The sequence below is a fragment of the Suncus etruscus genome, chromosome 5 (assembly GCF_024139225.1).
Source record: "Suncus etruscus isolate mSunEtr1 chromosome 5, mSunEtr1.pri.cur, whole genome shotgun sequence".
Taxonomy (NCBI): domain Eukaryota; kingdom Metazoa; phylum Chordata; class Mammalia; order Eulipotyphla; family Soricidae; genus Suncus; species Suncus etruscus.
Genome location: NC_064852.1, coordinates 64,085,709 through 64,104,999, shown reverse-complemented (window position 1 = coordinate 64,104,999; position 19,291 = coordinate 64,085,709). Strand labels below are relative to the sequence as shown.

Sequence of the window (19,291 nt, the reverse complement as noted above, 5' to 3'; positions counted from 1 at the left end):
TCCGGCATCCCATATGGTCCCCTGAGCCTGCCAGGATGAATTTCTGAGCCTAGAGCCAAAAGTAACCCCTGACACCCCCCCCAAGAAAAATCACTAAACAAAATACAAGCTAATGTATAAATAAAAAGAATTAAATTATAAATTAAATATTGTGGATTTTTTCCCACTCCCCCCCTAAATATTGTGGATTTTATAAGTATGGATATAGCTACATAATTAGGTAAGCTGGCAATGCTGAATTTTTCGATTCATCTGCTTAAATCCTAAGGAAATAACTATAATTTTAGGTCACTCTTCAGTTTACAAAGCTCTCTCACAAAATCTGGCCCCAATTTCTTTCTCTCCACAGATCTTTTATATTGGAGAATCACTTCCCTTTTGCCCCTTGTAAATGAGTCTCACTTCAGCTGCCAGTGAGAGGTCATACTTGTTATCCTAGAATTCTAAAGTCTTCTGTCAGAAAATCCCTACTTATCCTTTTAACTCCACCAATATCCCTTGAGAAACATTCTCTGATAAACTAAGCTAATTCTATCATCTTACTTCTCTAAATCTAAAAAATAATTTACAGCTCTACTGTTCTGATTTTAATATACATTTTTTAATTATTTAAAGATACAAATTCTACTTGGAACAGATACTCTACTATATGTCACTATCAAGTATACAAAAAAAAGTTTAATAGTTTTACTAGGGTTCCAAAAAAAGCTCCAAAAGTATTGTCTTATTTTGATTAGGTAAAATAAGAGTCAGGAAAATTAAACTTTAGCTAAGTCTATTATTTAGCAAATAGTTTCAGATATAAAAAAAACTATTTAAGGGGTCAGAATGGTGGCACAAGTAGTAAGGCATCTGCCTTGCCTGCGCTAGCCTAGGACAGACCACGATTCGATCCCCTGGCATCTCATATGGTCCCCCCAAGCCAGGAGCAATTTCTAAGTGCACAGCCAGGAGTAACCCTGAGCGTCACCAGATGTGCCCCCCCACAAAGAAAAACTATTTAAAAATAACAACAACAACAAAGAAAAACTATTTAAAAATAACAACCAAAAGAAGATATAGCCTTTGTCTTCCTCTCCTTTTCCTGCTCTCTTCCTCTGCTTCTGCCTCTCCCTTTCCCTCTGCCTCTCCTTTTGAATCCCCAGTCACCTCACTGCCTCTGAATTCCAGTTATCACAATTCATTAACTCAGCTAGACTTTTCCTTTGCATTCTGTTCTCTGCTCTGAGTTTTACAGTGTGCCTCTTAACTGGGGTAGTTCTAGGATTCACCTTGTTAGTTTACTTTCTTACTGGGGTCACATGCCTCTACTTGTTTTTTTCCTTTTCTAAAAAGAAAAAAAAGGAGATAGATATAAATACAAATCAAATCAAATGTATGATTTTTTTTTTTTTTTTTTTTTTTTTTTTTGGTGTTTGGGTCATACCCAGCAGCACTCAGGGGTTACTCCTGGCTCCATGCTCAGAAATCACTCCTGGTAGGCTTGGTGGACCATATGGGATGCCGGGATTAGAATCACTGTCCTTATGCATGCAAGGCAAATGCCTTACCTCCATGCTATCTCTCCGGCCCTGTATGATTATTTTTTAAAGTTAATTCTTATCAACAAATAGAAAAAATAAGATATATATAGAAAAGCTGCACTATATTATGGTACTTAAAATACACTTTAATTATGGGGCCAGAATGATAGCATAGCAGTAAGGCCTTTGCCTTGAAAGTGGCCAACCTGGGACAAACCCGGGTTCAATTCCCAGCATCCCATGTGGTCCCCCGAGCCTGCCAGGCGCAAATTTTGAGTGCAGAGCCAGGAGTAATCCTTGAGTGCCTCCAGGTATGGCCTCAAAAACCATAACAAAAACCAAACCAAACAAAACAAAAACACTCCAATTAAAAGTAGACCTGTCAACCAGGTTGAAACCCAACAAGAATATATTAGCTCTGAAAAGAAGAGATGGAATACACAATGGAATATTATGCAGCCGTCAGGAGAGATGAAGTCATGAAATTTTCCTATACATGGATGTACGTGGAATCTATTATGCTGAGTGAAATAAGTCAGAGAGAACGAGAAAGACAGAAAATGGTCTCACTCATCTATGGGTTTTAAGAAAAATAAAAGACATTTCTCAACAATTTTCAGAGACAAAAGAGAGGAGGGCTGAATGTTACAGCCGACCTCATGAACCTCACCACAAAGAGTGATGAGTTTAGTTAGAGAAATAACTACATTGCGAACTATCCTAACAATGAGAATATATGAGGGAAATAGAAAGCCTGCCTAGAGTACTGGTAGGGGCGGGGAGGGGAGGAGGGATATTTGGGTCATTGGTGATGGGAATGTTACACTGGTGATGATGAGGGGTGAGGTGTCATCTTATATGACTGAAACCCAACTACAATCATGTTTGTAACCAAGGTGTTTAAATAAAAAAAATATTAAAAAAAAGAGGAATGGAAGAAAGCAGACTAGTAGATATATATAGGGCACTCCATCCCCAGAAAACTGGATACACATTCTTCTCCAATGCACATGGGTCATTCTCCAGGATAGATCACATGCTGGCCCATAAAACATATCTCCATAAAATGAAAAGGATAGAAACTGTACAAACTACCTTCACTGATTACAACGCACTGAAATTAGATGTGAACTACAAAGAAACACACACAAAAAAATTTAACACCTGGAAACTAAACAGTTCACTACTGAACAACCAGTGGGTCAGAGATGAAATCAAAAAGGAAGTCAAAAAATTCCTGGAAACAAATGACAATGAAGACACAAATTGTCAGAATTTATGGGACACAACAAAAGCAGTACTAAGAGGAAAATGTACAGCCTTGTAATCACACATCAGAAAGGAAGAAGGGGCCTATATAAAAAGCTTAATGACACAGCTTTTATAACTAGAAAATGACCCACAAAGGAACCAACATTAGGTAGGTAGAAGGGAATAGCAAGGCTTAGAACAGATATCAATGAAATGGAAATCAAAAAAATAAAATTTGAAAGATCAACGAAAGCAAAAGTTGGTTCTTTGAAAATATAAACAAGATCAATATAGCACTAGCAAAATTCAGAGAGAGAGAGAGAGAGAGAGAGATATCTAATACACAGGATTAGGAATGAAAAGGGAGAGATCATCACAGATACTGCAGATATTCAAAGGGTAATCAGAGACTACTTTGAGAAACTCTATGCCACGAAACATGAAAACCTGGAGGAAATGGATAAATTCTTGGACTCTTACAATCTTCCACAATTAAGCCAGGATGACCTTGCATACCTAAATAGACACGTCACTACTGAGGAAATTAAAATGGTCATCAAGAGTCCCCCCCCACTCCCAAAAAAAAGCTCAGGCCAAGATGGATTCACTAATGAATTCTTTCAAACCTTTCAAGAGGGACTTCTACTAATCCTCTTCAGGCTCTTTCATGAAATTGAAGAATCAGGAACATTCCCAGTTTTTACAAAGCTAACATCACCTTGACACCAAAAACAGACAGATGCGGCAATAAAAGAAAACTACAGACCAATATCCCTGATGAATACAGATGCAAAGATCCTCAACAAAATTCTAGCAAATAGGATCCAATGCCTCATCAAGAAGGTCATTTACCAGGACCAAGTAGATTTCATCCCAGAAATGCATAGATGGTTTAATATATGTAAATCAATTAACATAATACACCATATCAAGAAAAAGAAAAACCATTGATCAAATCAATAGATGCAGAGAAAGCATTTGATAAGGTTCAACACCCATTCTTGATAAAAACTCTTATCAAGATGGGAATTAAAGGAACTTTTCTCAATATAATAGAAGCAATCTATCACAAGCCAATGGCAAATATTATTCTCAATGGAGAGAAACTAAAAGCCTTTCCTCTAAAATCCGGTATACAAGACAAGGCTGCCCTCTCTCACCACTACTATTCAACATAGTGCTGGAAGTTCTTGCCATAGCAATTAGGCAAGAAAAAGATATCAAGGGCATCCAGATAAAAAAGGAAGAAGTCAAGCTCTCATTGTTTGCAGATAGCATGATACTATATTTAGAAAACCCTAAAGACTCTACCAAAAAACTTCTAGAAACAATATATTCATATAGCAAAGTGGCAGTCTAGAAAATTAACACACAAAAATCAATGGCCTTCTTACACACCAATAATGATAGAGAAGAAATGCATATCAAAAAAACAATCCCATTTACATTAATACCACACAAACTCAAATATCTTGGAGTCAACTTAACTAAAGAAGTGAAGGATTTATACAAAGAAAACTACAAAACCCTGCTTCAAGAAATAAAAGAGGATACACGGAAATGGAGTCATAATCCCTGCTCATGGATTGGTAGGATTAACATAATTAAAATGGCAATACTCCCCAAGGCATTGTACAGATTTAATGTTTTAATCCCTCTAAGGATACCAATAACATTCGTCAAAGAAGTGGATCTAACAGTCCTGAAATTCATCTGTAACAATAAACACCCAAGAATAGCTAGAGCAACCCTGGGGAAAAGAAATATGGGAGGTATTGCCTAACCCAGCTTTAAATTGTATTACAAAGCAATAGTTATTAAAAAAGCATGGTAGAGGCTGGCGAGGTGGCACTAGAGGTAAGGTGTCTGCCTTGCAAGTGCTAGCCAAGGAAGGACTGCGGTTCGATCCCCCGGCGTCCCTATGGTCCCCCCCAAACCAGGGGCAATTTCTTAGCCAGGAGTAACCCCTGAGCATCAAATGGGTGTGGCCCGAAAAACAAAAACAAAAAAAATAAAACAGCATGGTATTGGAATAAAGACAGACCCTCAGATCAATGGAATAGACTATTCAGAGAATACTCAGATATACAATCAATTACTCTCTGATAAAGGGACAAGAAATGCAAAATGGAGCAAGGAAAGCCTCTTCAACAAGTGGTGCTGGCACAACTGGTCAGCCACTTGCAAAAACAAACTCAGATCGCCAGCTAACACCGTGCACCAAGGTCAAATGCAAATGAATTGAATACCTTGATATCAGACCTGAATCCATAAATTATATAGAACAACACATAGGTAAAACACTCCAGGACATTGAAACTAAAGGCATCTTCCAGAAAGAAATAGCACTCTCCAAACAAGTCGAAGCAGAGATTCACAAATGGGACTATATTAAGCTGAGAGGCTTCTGCACATCAAAGGAAATAATGCTTAGGATACAAAAGCTACTCACAGAATATCCATAGGTAATGGGCTAATATCTATGATATACAAGGTACTTGACAGAACTTAACAAGAAAAAGACATGTAACCCTATTAAAAACTGGGGAGAAGAAATGAACAGACACTTCACCAGAGAAGAAATACAAATGATCAAAAGGCACATGAAAAAATGCTCCACATCATTAATCATCAGGAAGATGCAAATCAAAACAACAATGAGGTACCATCTCACACCACAGAGACTGGCACACATAACAAAGAACAAGAATAATCAGTGCTGGCAGAGATGTGGGAAGAAAGAAACTCTCATTCACTGCTGGTGGGAATGTCAGCTAGTCCAGCCCTTATGGAAAACAATATGGAGATTTCTCAAAAACTGAAAATTGAGCTCCCATTAAATTCAGCTAAACCAAAAAAAAAAAAAAAAAAAAAAGACATGAAAATTTCCTATACATGAATGGACATGAAATCTATTATGCTGAGTGAAATTAGTCAGAGGGAGAGAGTGAGAGAGATAGATACAGAGACAGAAAGACAGACTAGTCTCACTCATCTATGGGTTTTAAGAAGAATTAAAGACATTGAAATAATTCCCAGAAATGAGGGCTGGCTCAAGGACTAGCTCAAGATATGAGGCTCACCACAAAGAGAGGTAAGTTCAGTTAGAGAAATAACTATGCTGAGAACTATCATAACAATGTCAGTGAGTGAGGGATATAGAACACCTGGGGGGGAGGGAAGAGATGGGAGCACTGGTGATGGGAAGGTTGCACGGATGAAGGGAGGGTGTTGCAAATCAGCCCCTAATGAGGTTGATTGAAGGAGGGATGGAGTATGAGGCCTTTCTCCTCCAGCTCAGACCACCCGTCTGTTACCCTGTTCAGCCGGTGGTTCTGAAGTGAATGCAGCAGGAAGAAAGCCAACAGGCAGTCAGACTTCCGAAGAAAATAGTTCTTTATTTTTTTTATTTTTTTATTTTTATATTCGTGAAGAGGCCGAAGCCAAAAGGCCTAAGAATAGGCCCCAGGAAAAAAGCCCCTCACCTTCCACAGACCCTAGCTTTTATGCCCCAGAATCAGATACTACCCAATGGTGGGAGCAGAATCAGGTACCACCCTAGGGTGGGAGCAGAATGCCAGGTCACACCCTAGGGTAGGGCACAATCACCAATCAGGGTAGGGTCAGTAACATAATAATCCCATAAAAATGTTTACATATACAACAGGGGGGTATTCTTGTTATGACTGAAACCCAAATACAATTGTTTCTAATCACAGTGTTTAAATAAAGAAATTAATTGATTTTAAAAAAGTGAACCTGTGATTCAATCTATTCTTCAAAGAGATGGGTACACAGGTCACACAGCTAAAAGCTGGCAATCTTGAGAAGAGAGAGTGGGCCATGTCCCAACCCTGCTTCACCATACCTCAACACTTACCAATCACCGCATTGTCAATGATCCTAGTTCAACACTCAACTATGGCTCTCTTCAGAGACACCAATCTAACCATAACTTCAGGTTTGCTGGTATTTGGGATAACAATTTTTTTGGAGTGAATGCAGGCATCTTCCCCTCTGCCCCACCTTCCTATACTTCCAGAAGATCTGGCAGTCAAAACATGCCTCAGAAAAGCCACAATATCAGCAATAGTGCTTGGAGTTCCTGGATGGCATAGCTGCATTTGCAGCAGGCATGACAACTCCAATTTTTTTTAGTACTGCCATGTCAGTAGGAACACACCAGTTTTGATGCCCATCTGTATTTGAAGCCACCTAATGTTCAGAAACGAAAGAAGTAACAATGATAAACTAACAGTGAGAGCTTAATAAACCTGACAATGACTTAATGACCTCATTGCAAGACACAATAATTTTCACAAATTTCTTGTTGCTGTACTTTTATTTCTTCTTTTTACTTTTATAATTCCACTCCCACTAAACTAGAAACATGTATTATGATAAACATGTTAACTATGTGATACATGGTCTTTATTTTATATATTTTTACATAGTGGACTTATTTTTAGATCCTAACTAAAATAAAATTTTAAAGGTGGTGAGGTGAAATACTATGTAGTGATTTCTACTTCAGTCTAAAATTATTTCAAAACAAACTTTAATTCAAATTTTACTATCATTAAAATTTTTCTTTTAGTTTTCGGCTCACATCCACAGTGCTTAGAGGTTACTCCTGGCAAGCTCTCGGGGAACCTATGGATGCCAAGGACTGAACCTGGGTAGGCCGTGTGCAGGCAAACACCCTACCTGCTGTACATCGCTCATGCCCCATGAATATCATTTTTTTTAAATTATGTAACCAATTGATTCTAAATTAGGTATATTTGTAGGCATAATAAATATTAAAAACACATTAAAATATACATAAATGCGGGCCCGGAGATAGCACTGCGGCGTTTGCCTTGCAAGCAGCCGATCCAGGACCAAAGGTGGTTGGTTCGAATCCCGGTGTCCCATATGGTCCCCTGTGCCTGCCAGGAGCTATTTCTGAGCAGACAGCCAGGAGTAACCCCTGAGCAACGCCGGGTGTGGCCCAAAAACCAAAAAAAAAAAAAAAAAAAAAAAAAAAACATAAATGCAGACATATATCCTCATTGTTACATGTATCATACCACCATGTACTTAGATATTATGGTAGCCATAACAGTTGTCATTTGGAATTCCCAAGGAGATCCTTTACACATGCAAATATTTTAACATAAACTGTTTATGATGACTGAGAAATTAGAATATGGTGAAATTAGAATATGGTCATAACAAACAAATTTTAGAAAAGAAGTCCTTAATCTTCATCTTTTTTTGTTGTGTGTGGGTCACACCCAGTGGTGCTGAGGGTGGGAGTTTCAAAGAGGACCAAATAGTATGGGTCCATCCAACCCTTAAGCTACTTCCTTGGCCTAGTCCCGAACTTTTAAAGATATATACTAAAATATGTAGAAATGATAAGATGTCTTGTATTTGCATCAAAACAAAAGTAAGGAACTTAAAAGTTGATAGGGATGAAACGAACTAGTCATAACTGACCAATAACTGAAGTGAAGTCATTATCATGAAACTCATCTAACTACTTCTTTTTTTGTTTAGTTTTGGTTTTGGGGGTCACACCCAGCAATGCTCAAGGGTTATTCCTGGCTCAGTGCTCAGAAATCACTCCTAGCAGGCATAGGGGACCATATGGGATGCCGAGATTCAAACCACCTCCGTCCTGAATCAGCTGTGTGCAAGGCAAATGCCCTACCACTGTGCTATCTCTCTGGCTCATCTAACTACTTCCAAATATGTTGAAATTTCTCCAAAATAAAATAAATTTAACTCAGGATCTCTAAGTACATACATCTTTTTTTCTTTTGAGAAATGGTATTTCACCATAATTATTTTCAGAATTAAATTAAATGATAAACATTTAGCTAAAATAAAAATCAAAATAATATTTTAAGGAAAAATGTTCAAAATATACTACAGCTTTGTGATAATTCCTTTGAGATCAAGTGAATTCTAAATAAAACAAGCTTTCTGACTTTCATTTTATCGAGGAAACCATCATTAACAGTATTTTAAATCACAGTATCTCAAACAAAAAACATTTTTAAAAAATCTGCTTTGGGACCCAAATGATATTACAATATATAGGGTGCTTGCCTTGCATGTGGCCAACCAGCATTTGATCCCTAGTACTCTATATGGTCTCCTGAACAATGCTAGTAAATAAGAGAGCACAGAGCCAGAAATAAATAAGCCTAAGTATGGTTGGCTAAGCCTCCCACCCCCAGTAAAAAAAAAAAAAAAAAAGTTGCTCAGAAAGCACAAAAAATAAATAAAAACTGTTCATAAAATAAGGGGCCGTAAAGACAGCACAAAGGTAGGGCATTTGTTTTTAACGTGGCCAACTCAGGACCAAGGGTAGTTGGAATCCTGGCATCCCATTTAGTCCCCTGTGTCTGCCAGGAATGACTTCTGAACACAGAGCCTATTCTATTCACACAGCAATTCTATTTCTGGCAGAAGAGTGGAAAGAAATAGTACCACCCATGCTCTAAGTTGTACATCTGTTATCAGAGTATAATTGACTTTAAGTTTAAATTTATGCATCAACATGCAAACAGTTAAACAACTGTACAAAATATGGCAGTCTTTTTAAATTCACTGAGGCTGAGCTGGAGCAATAACTCAGCGTTAGGGCATTTGCCTTGCATGCTGTCGACCTAGGACTGACACGAGTTCGATCCCCCATATGGTCCCCGGAGCCTGCCCAGAGCCATTTCTGAGTGCAGAGCCAGGAGTAACCCCTGAGCACAGCTGGATGTGGCCCAAAAACCAAAAAAATAAATCAATAAGTAAATTCATTGAGGCACAAAAGTTATAAATGAAAAGATCAGAGGAAAATGAATATATGCATGCCACACTGGGATGGAATGGGATACATATGCATACTTGGACATGCAGAAAAAAACTAAAGAGAACAACAAAGTGGCTTGCAGCTGGCACGAATCTGTAGTGAGCATGGGCATGGGCTGCATATTAAACCAACGACAGTAGCCCCAATAACAACCACGCAGGTCAAGGTCAGAGGCCAAGCAAGCTAAGGCTAACACAGCAGTAATACAATCTCTCACCCACATAAACTCCTCTGAGACAGGGAAGACTAAGAGTCACAAAAGACAGAAACATCTTGAGATCACAAGGAACTATAGTAAAGCACGCAAAACCCCAGCACACCTGGTGGGTGAAGACTGCAATCACACAGGCCGAATCAGTACTAATCTCCTATATAATATCCTCTCTGTAATGGAGTTCAGAGTGGAAATGCTTAAGATATTCAATGAGCTTAAAGAAACAATGGTATGTACTGCCAATACAACACAGGAGAAAAGAAAGCAGAAAAGTAAAAAATGCGAACAGAATTGTCAAAACTGAAAAACTTGGTAAGTGAAATGAAAAATTCATTGGAAGGCCGCATCAGCAGTAACAGCTGCTGAGGACAAAATCCATGAGCTAGAAGATGAAGTTCAAAAACTTTCCTCAATAGAAGATCAAAAAAAAAAAAAATAACTTTAAAATAAACTAACAAAAGATGGAGAAAAAAATCATCAAAATAAATGAACAGACAATAGAACTTTAGGCTAAATTTCACAGGAACAATATAAGAATCATTGGAGGGGCCAGAGAGATAGTACAGTGGTAGAGCATTTGCCTTGCATATGGCCAACTCAGGACAAATGGTGGCTCGAGTCTTGGCGGCCCATATGGTCCCCTGAGCCTGCCTTGGGCGATTTCTGAGTGCAGAGCCAGGAGTAACCCCTGAGCACCACGAGTGTGACCCCCCCCCAAAAAAAAAAAAAAAAAAAAAAAACAAGAAGAATCATTGGAGTCCTAGAGAGCCATGAAGAAAACCCCTATGAAGACAAAACAGTAAAAGAAATGACTGCTGAGAAGTCCTCAGAGCTGAAGAGTACATGCACCCACATCCTCAACACCTAAAGAATACCAGCTAAAAGAGACTCAAAGAAAAACACCCCAAGTCACATCCTAGTCACTAAAGAAAAAATAAAATTACATCGTAACAATAAATGCAGCAAAAGCATTTGACAGAATCATGCATTACTCATGATTAAAGCCCACAGCAAACATAATCAATAGGGAAAAGCTAAAATCCTTTCCCTTAAGATCTGGCACAAGACAAAGTTGCCCATTCTTGCTACTTCTATTAATATAGTACTGGAGGTATTGCCATAGTGATTAAGCAAGGGAACACAATATTAAGTGCATTCCAAGAGAAAGTGAAGCACTCAAGCTCTTACTATTTGTGGATGATAATACTACACTTAAAAAATTCTAAAGATTCCTCATAAAAGCTTCTAGAAACAATAGATCTCTCAGTAAAGTGGCAGGCTCCAAAACTAACATGCTAAAAGTCCATGGCTTCCCTATATACAAATAATGAAAGACAAAAAAACTTAAAAAAAGAGTGGGAGATAATACAGTTGGTAAAACTCTTGCCTTGAACATGGTAGACCCAGGTTTTATCCCTATGATCCCTAGAGCACCAACAGGAGTGATTTCTGAATGCACAGCCAGGAGTAATTCAATACAACAAATAGCACACAACTAAAAAGACGAAAAGGGAAATAGCTCAAATTATCAGATTAAAGGTTAGCTGGTGAGAGGCCCGGGTTTCAATCCACAGCACCACATGGTCCCCTTAACCACCCAGAATGACCCTTCTAGAGCTAGTAATTCAGGTTCTTTTTTTTTGGGGGGGGGGGGTTTGGTTTTTTGGGCCACACTCGTTTGATGCTCAGGGGTTACTTCTGGCTAAGCGCTCAGAAATTGCCCCTGGCTTGGGAGGACCATATGGGACACTGGGGGATCGAACCATGGTCCTTCCTTGGCTAGCGCTTGCAAGGCAGACACCTTACCTCTAGCGCCACCTCACCAGCCCCTAATTCAGGTTCTTTCAGGAGATCATGAGACCACTAATACCTTCCATAAAAAGATTACCTGATGGGGATATCTCCTACCTGGAAAATATGTCATGTGGAATCAACTTAGACCTCAGGTGATTAGATACCATTCATCCAGCCTTGAACCCTGGATCCCAGACATAGAAACGGCACAGCTCTTCACACAGCTGCAGAAAACAAATCCCATCCAGGACAGCCTTAATACTGCGGGGTCAACAACAAGGGCCAGCTCTAACATGATATCCTGACAACGAGGAAAATGTGAACAACTTGACCTTAGAGCTGATTAGCCTACCTTACCAGCTAACGACAAGACAAAACCAGAAGACTTGGCACCCTTTGGTAGGTCCAAAAGCCAAGATCGCGATTTACAGATGACTGGCTGATAGAACCACGGCCAGACTGTACACATCTTGGGACCAATAAAAAAGCCCTAGTTTAGGGTTTGAACTATGACCTGCACAATAAGCATGATCCCCAGTCCCAAAGGTCCTGCAGAGACAATTGTAACAGAATGGAGCTTCTGGAAGCACAAAGAAAGACGCTAACCTAGGTGCCATCCTAGGCTCAGTGCAAAGCCCAAGACCACCAACCACAGAAGATGGATTAAAATGACACTGAGGTAACAGAACCTCTAGAATCACGAAGACTGACTTCATCATAAATCCCATCTCAGGATCTGTGCAGATACTGAGACCTCTAAACACAGAGCTCTGATTGTATCACCCTGGACAGAGCAGAAGTCTACCAACCACAAAAACGCCACCGGGAGAGTAAATGATCCTGAGCAAAATCTAGAGTTGATCCCCATGACAGTATACTCCAAGGACGGAGAAACCCCATATTTTTTTAGGCCAAGTGAATTTCTTTTCAAATGACCCCAATATTTACTGTGCCAGGGCAGGAGGGAAAAAACAAAAATACAAAAAGCACAAAACCTTGGTTATTTATATATATATATATATTTTTTTTACCTTCATTTATTATTATTATTATTTTCATTTACCTATCTATTTTGGTCGATTTCTCTCCTTGGGTGTGATTATTGAAATTGTTGTCCCCAGTTATACTTATTTTTTCTCTTCCTCTCTTTTCTTTCGTTATGTGCTATGCCATGTTTCTTATTTCAAGACCATGGTGTGTTTTTTTGTTTGTGTGCTTGTTTTTGTTGTGTTTTTGTTTGTGTTGTTTTGTTTTTTTGTTTGTTTTTTGTGGTGCTTATCGATAAAGCTGGAGTCCTCAATGGATATTTAACACTTCTTTTGGTACTGGTGGAGTGTTTCACCTTCTCTTTCTTTTCACCTCCCAAATCGATGATGAGAGCCACTAGAAGGATTCCGCCCATTTTCGGGGTATTAGACTCTTACCCCAATTTATTACTTTTTTCTTTTTCAGGCAAAACCACATAACTTGAAATAGCTGGTCTTGCCTCCAGTTAGAGGGGGAAATAAGGGAGGCCTCAAGACCAAACAGGTGCAAGACTAAGTAATAGGTTAGATACAGAGGGGACCACATATTCTAGCCACCCGGGGGGTGAGGGAAGAAGAAATGGGAGGGAAGACAAAAATGGACGGGTAGGGAGAACAATTTGGTGATGGATGGGAATCCCTCCTGATTTTATGTGAATATGTACCTAAAATATTATTGTCACCAATATGTAAGCCACTATGATCAAAATAAAATTATATTATAAAAAAAAAAAGATTACCTGATGATGTTTTAAGTCTTTATTTTATTTTATTTATTTATTTTTGGTTTTTGGCCCACACCCTGTGACAGCTCAGGCCCACTTCTGGCTGTGCTCAGAAATCGATCCTGGCTTGGGGGACCAAAAGGAACACCTGGGAATCGAACTGCGGTCTGTCCTAGGCTAGCATGCGCAAGGCAAATGATGCCCTAAGGCTTGTGCCACCTCTCCGGCTCCTAAAAAAGTATTCTAATATTCCTTTCAGGACGCAAATTCACCCCACGCTGCCCCTTCCTCTACCACATCTATTTATTTATGCTGTCATGGTGAGTTTTTTAGCAACCACAAATTTGACACTGATCAGAAATCTTTAGAGGCCTCATTTACTGAACCAGCTCATCCTGAGGACCCTGCTGGTAGTCCATTCCCCAAAATTGGCTCTGCTCAACTGAGTCTTTTCTAACTGTAGGTCTCATCTGTTAGCTGTTTCAATGTTCTGAAGCATTTTTTTTTTCCACTTCATCTCTCCTATAGCCTCTCCCATGGCAAACTTCAGATTTCTGGTTGAAATGTCTTTTCCTCATAAAAGAATTTCTGGGCTACCGAGTTTAAAATTAAGTGCCCTTTCTAGAATCGTTAGAGTAAAAATAAATACCCAATTGTTTGCTTAAAAAAAGTATGTGTATATATATACATATATATATATACACACACACACATATATACATATACATACACACACACATATATATGGACCTCTTCAACAATGCTGGGGGAGTAGAGAGGGTTATGTGGTACTAGGAATCAAACTCTAGTTCTTGAGTATACAAGGTATACTGTTCCACCCCTTTTAGCTATCTCCTGGTCTCCAGTTTCTTGCTTCTTTTTTCTTCCTTTTTTTTTTTTTTACTATGTGGCTGTGCTCAGGGGACAATATCTTGCAAGGCACAAAGTCAAAGCCAGAGCCCCTTGCATACAAAGCACATACTCCAGCCTTTCAGCCATCTTCTAGTCCTCCCATTTTGTTAAATGAATATTTCTCCAATAAGAAAAGGTCAGGATGGGGCCGGAGAGATAGCATGGAGGTAGGGCATTTGCCTTACATCCAGGACAATGGTTCGAATCCCTGCATCCCATATGGTCCCCCATGCCTGCCAGGGGCGATTTCTGAATGCAGAGCCAGGAGCAACCCCTGAGCACTGCCAGGTATGACCCAAAAACCCAAAAACCCAAAAACCCAAAAAAAAAAAAAGGCCAGGAACCTAGTCTTATTCCCTCACCATTATAAAATACTGCCCTAGATAGGTTTTTTTGGTTGTTTTTTTTGGGGAGGGCGTGCTGGTTTTTCGTTTTTGGGTCACACCCGGCAGCGCTCAGGGGTTACTCCTGGCTCTACGCTCAGAAACAAATTCTTGGGGCCGGAGAGTTAGCACAGTGGTAAAGCATTTGCCTTGTATGCAGCCAACCCTGGACAGACCTGGTCCGATTTCCAACATCCCATATGGTCCCTGAGCTTGCTAGGAAGGATTTCTGAGCACAAATCCAGGAGTAATCCCTGAGCATCCCGGGTATGGCCCAAAACCAATCAATTAATAAATAAACTGCTTTAAAAATTATTTTAGGGGCTGGAGAGATAGCATGGAGGTAGGGCGTTTGTCTTGCATGCCGAAGGACAGTGGTTCGAATCCCAGCATCCCATGTGGTCCCCTGAGCCTGCCAGGAGTGATTTCTGAGCGTAGAGCCAGGGGTAACCCCTGAGCGCAGCTGGGTGTGACCACCCCCCCCCCAAACAAAACAAAAAACTTTCTTTTAAATCTGTAACTTTTAACCTTTCAACAAGTCTACTGGTTATTACCAATATACAAGAGGCTGGAGTGATAATACAACAGATAAGGGCACTCTCCTTGCAACAGACTGATCCAGGGTTCAACCCCTAGCACCACATAGGGTCTCCCCCCCAAACCAAGAGTGAGAGGCAGGAGTAAATCCTGAGAACTCTTTGTATGACCCCAAAACAATCATCCCCAAAATGCAAATTAAAGCAATCTCTCTACTGAATAAAGTAACTGTTTTTTCTTTTCTTTTGGAGGGGGTGTGTAATGAGATGTTCTTTGGGAGTTGGGTGGGTGGAGGTTTGGTTATCCCACAGTTCCCAAAAGGAAAAGCAATATCCCATACCCCCTATCCAGGGAGAACAGGAGAAGCTCTCTGCAATAAGTAATCCACACAAATATGGAGGATATAGCAGACAAGAAAACTCACACTGCAAGCTGTTCACCCACAAGCCAATTGCTCCAACACACGAAACCACAAGCCTAGATGATAGCCCCAGCTAAGCTCTCCTGCCTTCCATTTATTGAAATCAATTCAAGCCCCTCCCCAAGGGGAAGGGAAAAACAGATGAAAAGCAATGGGAAAACAAGACCAACAGAAAATAATTGAGATACAAATGAGAAATATTTGATACAATGGGAATTGTTTCAAAGGCCTCAATTAACCTCATAGAGGGGTTTACATCCAGCAATGGTCAGGGGAAAGTTCTGGCAAGTTTGAAGGTCTGGTCAGCCTCATACAAGGCAAACACCTTATTATCTCTGGCCATTAACTGAGGTTTTTCTAAACACAAAACCAATACTCAATTATCATAAGGCAGGTGAGATGGCTTAATGCTTTGCACCCAGTTCCACAGTTGCAAAGGTCCTTTCAGTTACACCAGGAAAGACCTAAAGAACAGAACTTAGAGTGGCTCCCAGAACACTACCACAAAATATCAGGATATGTGTATGTATATACATGAATATATATGAACATACATGTGTGTGAACAATGCCACAGTCTTTGCTAAAACGAATCTTGTGGGGGAAGGGAGTACTGGGTCACACTTGGTCACACCCTATGGTATTTTATGGCTATTCCCGGCTCTATGCTCAGGGTCACTTAGGTGGTATTAGGAGACTATTTGTGGTACTGGTGACTGAACCAGTCAGGTCTTCTGCAAGCAAGGGAAGTGCTCTTAGTACCATACTATCTTCCCTGGCCCCAAGAATTGATTTTTGGTAAAGCAAAATATAGTATGCCAAAGAAATGCAAACAAGACACGAGACTGCCTCTAGTTCCAGTACGATCAATACAGAAAATGCTTATAAGAATCAACACAAGTATGTCTCTAAGGCCCAATCATAAATAGAAGAAAACCCTGTCAACTAATTTGTCTGTACAAATTAAATACAGTTAGGGCTAAGACAACAGGCTAATGAAGTTGGAAATGAAATTAGGGGTAACTTCTCCCCCATTCTTTAAAAATACTTTTGGATACTTGGTGCTCCAAGTGAGCACCCCCGGGGGTGGCCCATGAACAAAGAAGAAACCAACAACAACAACAACAACACTTGATCTAAACTTGAAACACTGGGCAGGAGCGGGGAGGCGCTAGCAAAGCACACGCAGCCGACCGGGTTCGACATGCGCACCCAAGATGGGTTCCCTGAGCCCGCCAGGAGTGATCCCTGAGCTCCAGAGATAGAAGTAAAGCTCTAAGCACCCGGACAAAGCCAATAAATAAGTAAAATAAAATAATTATTTCCCAAACGTTCTCCAAGACAGTCGCCTCCTTGCCTGGCCGTCAAACGTCGGTTAAGATCTTGCTGGTAACCTCGCAGAGTCCCACACGCAGTGACAGACACAGACGATGTTGACTCGCCCCTGAGCCCATCATTACTTGAACCAGTGGGGCCAGAGAGCGCCGCAGACCGCGTCCCGCCCGCCGGGGAGGTGACGCACCTGCCCCTCGCCCTTTCCCGGTGGGCCAAGTTGGGTTCCAAACGCGGCGCGAGGGGCCGGAGAGAGAGCACGGAGGCAGGTGGGGCGTTTGCCTCGCGCGCAGAAGGACGGTGCTCGAATCCCATAGGGCATCCCACAGGGTCCCCCACCTCGAGCCTGCCAGGAGCGAATTCTGAGCGGAGAGCCTGTAGAACCCCTGAGCGCGGCCGGGTGTGACCCCAAAACAAAAACAACCAAAAAGTGACTCTAACTCTGGGGCTGTTGAGGCAGAACACTCTCGCCGCTGGTTAGAAAAGGAGCAGAGGGAAGGGCTGGAGAGATAGCAGGGCGTTCGCCTTGCATGCAGAAAAGTGGTGGTTCGAATCCCATATGGCATTCCATAGATATGATCCCCCTGAACGCAGAGCCAGGAGGAATCCCTGAGCGCTGCGGGGTGGGATCCCGCAAAACACGCAGCTCCACTTTGGGATCCATGGAGGAAGAAGTGGCTCCACGGTGGGCGAAGATCGCGACCCCCTTGGGGGGTGTTTCCAAAAGCCCTTTGGACCTGAAGGCCACCTCCGCCTCCATCCACCTCCATCCACCTCGCCAGCTGGACGGCGACCGCGGGCGGGCGGGCGACTCCGGGGAGGTCGGTCGGGCGGGCCAGGCACACGCACACGCACACGCACACACGCAGCGAAGGCTTCGAGCTCCGGCCGCGCCGGCCCGTGAGTCCGGCCCGATTGGCCGCCGCCGCCCCTCCCTCCCTCCCTCCCCCCTCCGGACGGGGAAAGTCCAGGCGGCCTGGAGGAGGGAACCGGCTGCAACTCGACCAAGCCGGTCGCAGCGCCTCGCCGCGCCTCACCGCTCACTTCCGAGCCGAGGCGGGCGCGGGGAGGGGTCGCCACAGAGCGCGGCGGAGCGTGTGTGGAAACCTGTGCGCGATCGACGGCAGCTCACCTGCGCTGGGACGGCGGCGACGCGGGGACGACCGGCCTCGGGGCGACGGCGGCGGGGCGGCGGGGAGCGCCCTTCCCGGAGCCGAGGCTGAGGAGGGGGCGGCTCCTCGAGAGACGCCCAGCAATGGCGGCCGCAGGCTCACGCCCACCGCAGACGAGCCTCCCGAGGACCCCGGCCGCGCAAGGGCCCGCCCCTTAAAGCCCCTCGAGGCCACGCCCCCGCGTGGGCGTGGCTCGTGGCCTTAAATGGGCGCTGGCCCCGCCCCGGAAATAGCGTGGCTGGCTGAGCTCAGGTTGAGCCGGCAGGACCAGGCCAGGCCCCGCCCTCCGCCCCACCTGGCGGGAGCGCGCCTAAGCTGTAGCTACGAGCTGTGCCTGGCGTCCACCACAGCTTATTGAAAGGGGCGCTGGCCAACCCGCAGCCTTGGCTGGCTGGCTGGCCGGATATCCACAGCCTATTTATTCCTTTATCCATTCCAAAAAAAAAAAAAAGAAAGAAAATCTGGGGCCAGAGAGATAGCGTGGAGGGTGATTCGAATCTCGACATCCCATATGGTCCCTTGTGCCTGCCAGGAGTGATTTCTGAGCGCAGAGCCAGGAGTAATCCCTGAGCACTGCAGGGTGTGGAGAGAGAGAGAGAGAGAGAGAGAGAGAGAGAGAGAGAGAGAGAGAGAGAGAGAGAGAGAGAGAGAGAGAGAGAGAGAGAGAGAGAGAGAGAGAGAGAGAGAGAGAGAGAGAGAGAGAGAGAGAGAGAGAGAGAGGGTGTGGAGAGAGAGAGAGAGAGGGTGTGGAGAGAGAGAGAGAGAGAGAGAGAGAGAGAGAGAGAGAGAGAGAGAGAGAGGCAAGCACTGCCAAGGAAGGACCACGGTTCGATCCCCTGGTGTCTCATATGGTCCCCCCAAGCCAGGGGCGATTTCTGAGCACTTAGCCGGGAGTAACCACTGAGCATCAAACAGGTGTGGCCCGAAAAATAACAAAAAAGGAGAGAGAGAGAGAAGAAAATCTATTTGACTTGCAAAACAAGATTGTCTGTCGGTAAATTAAAGCAAGCTTGCATTCTAGTGAGGAGGAAAATGCCGACCTTGGACACTGGAGAAGTGTCATGAAGTAACACAAAGCCAGGAAAGGGAAATAGAAACGTCTCTCTCTCTGGTCAGAGAGATGGTTTCTGAGCAGAGATGAGTGGAG

General features: G+C 42.5%; 1 protein-coding gene across 2 annotated transcripts in view; it reads right to left on the bottom strand.

Moving 5' to 3' along the window:
• EPB41L5 (erythrocyte membrane protein band 4.1 like 5) overlaps window positions 1–18,154 on the bottom strand; it is a 163,459-nt gene extending 145,305 nt beyond the window's left edge. For both annotated transcript variants that reach the window (XM_049773146.1, XM_049773145.1), the window contains exon 1: window positions 18,105–18,154. The gene's annotated coding sequence lies outside the window, so the exon portion shown is untranslated. The remainder of the gene's footprint in view (window positions 1–18,104) is intronic.
• Window positions 18,155–19,291: the final 1,137 nt, after the last annotated feature.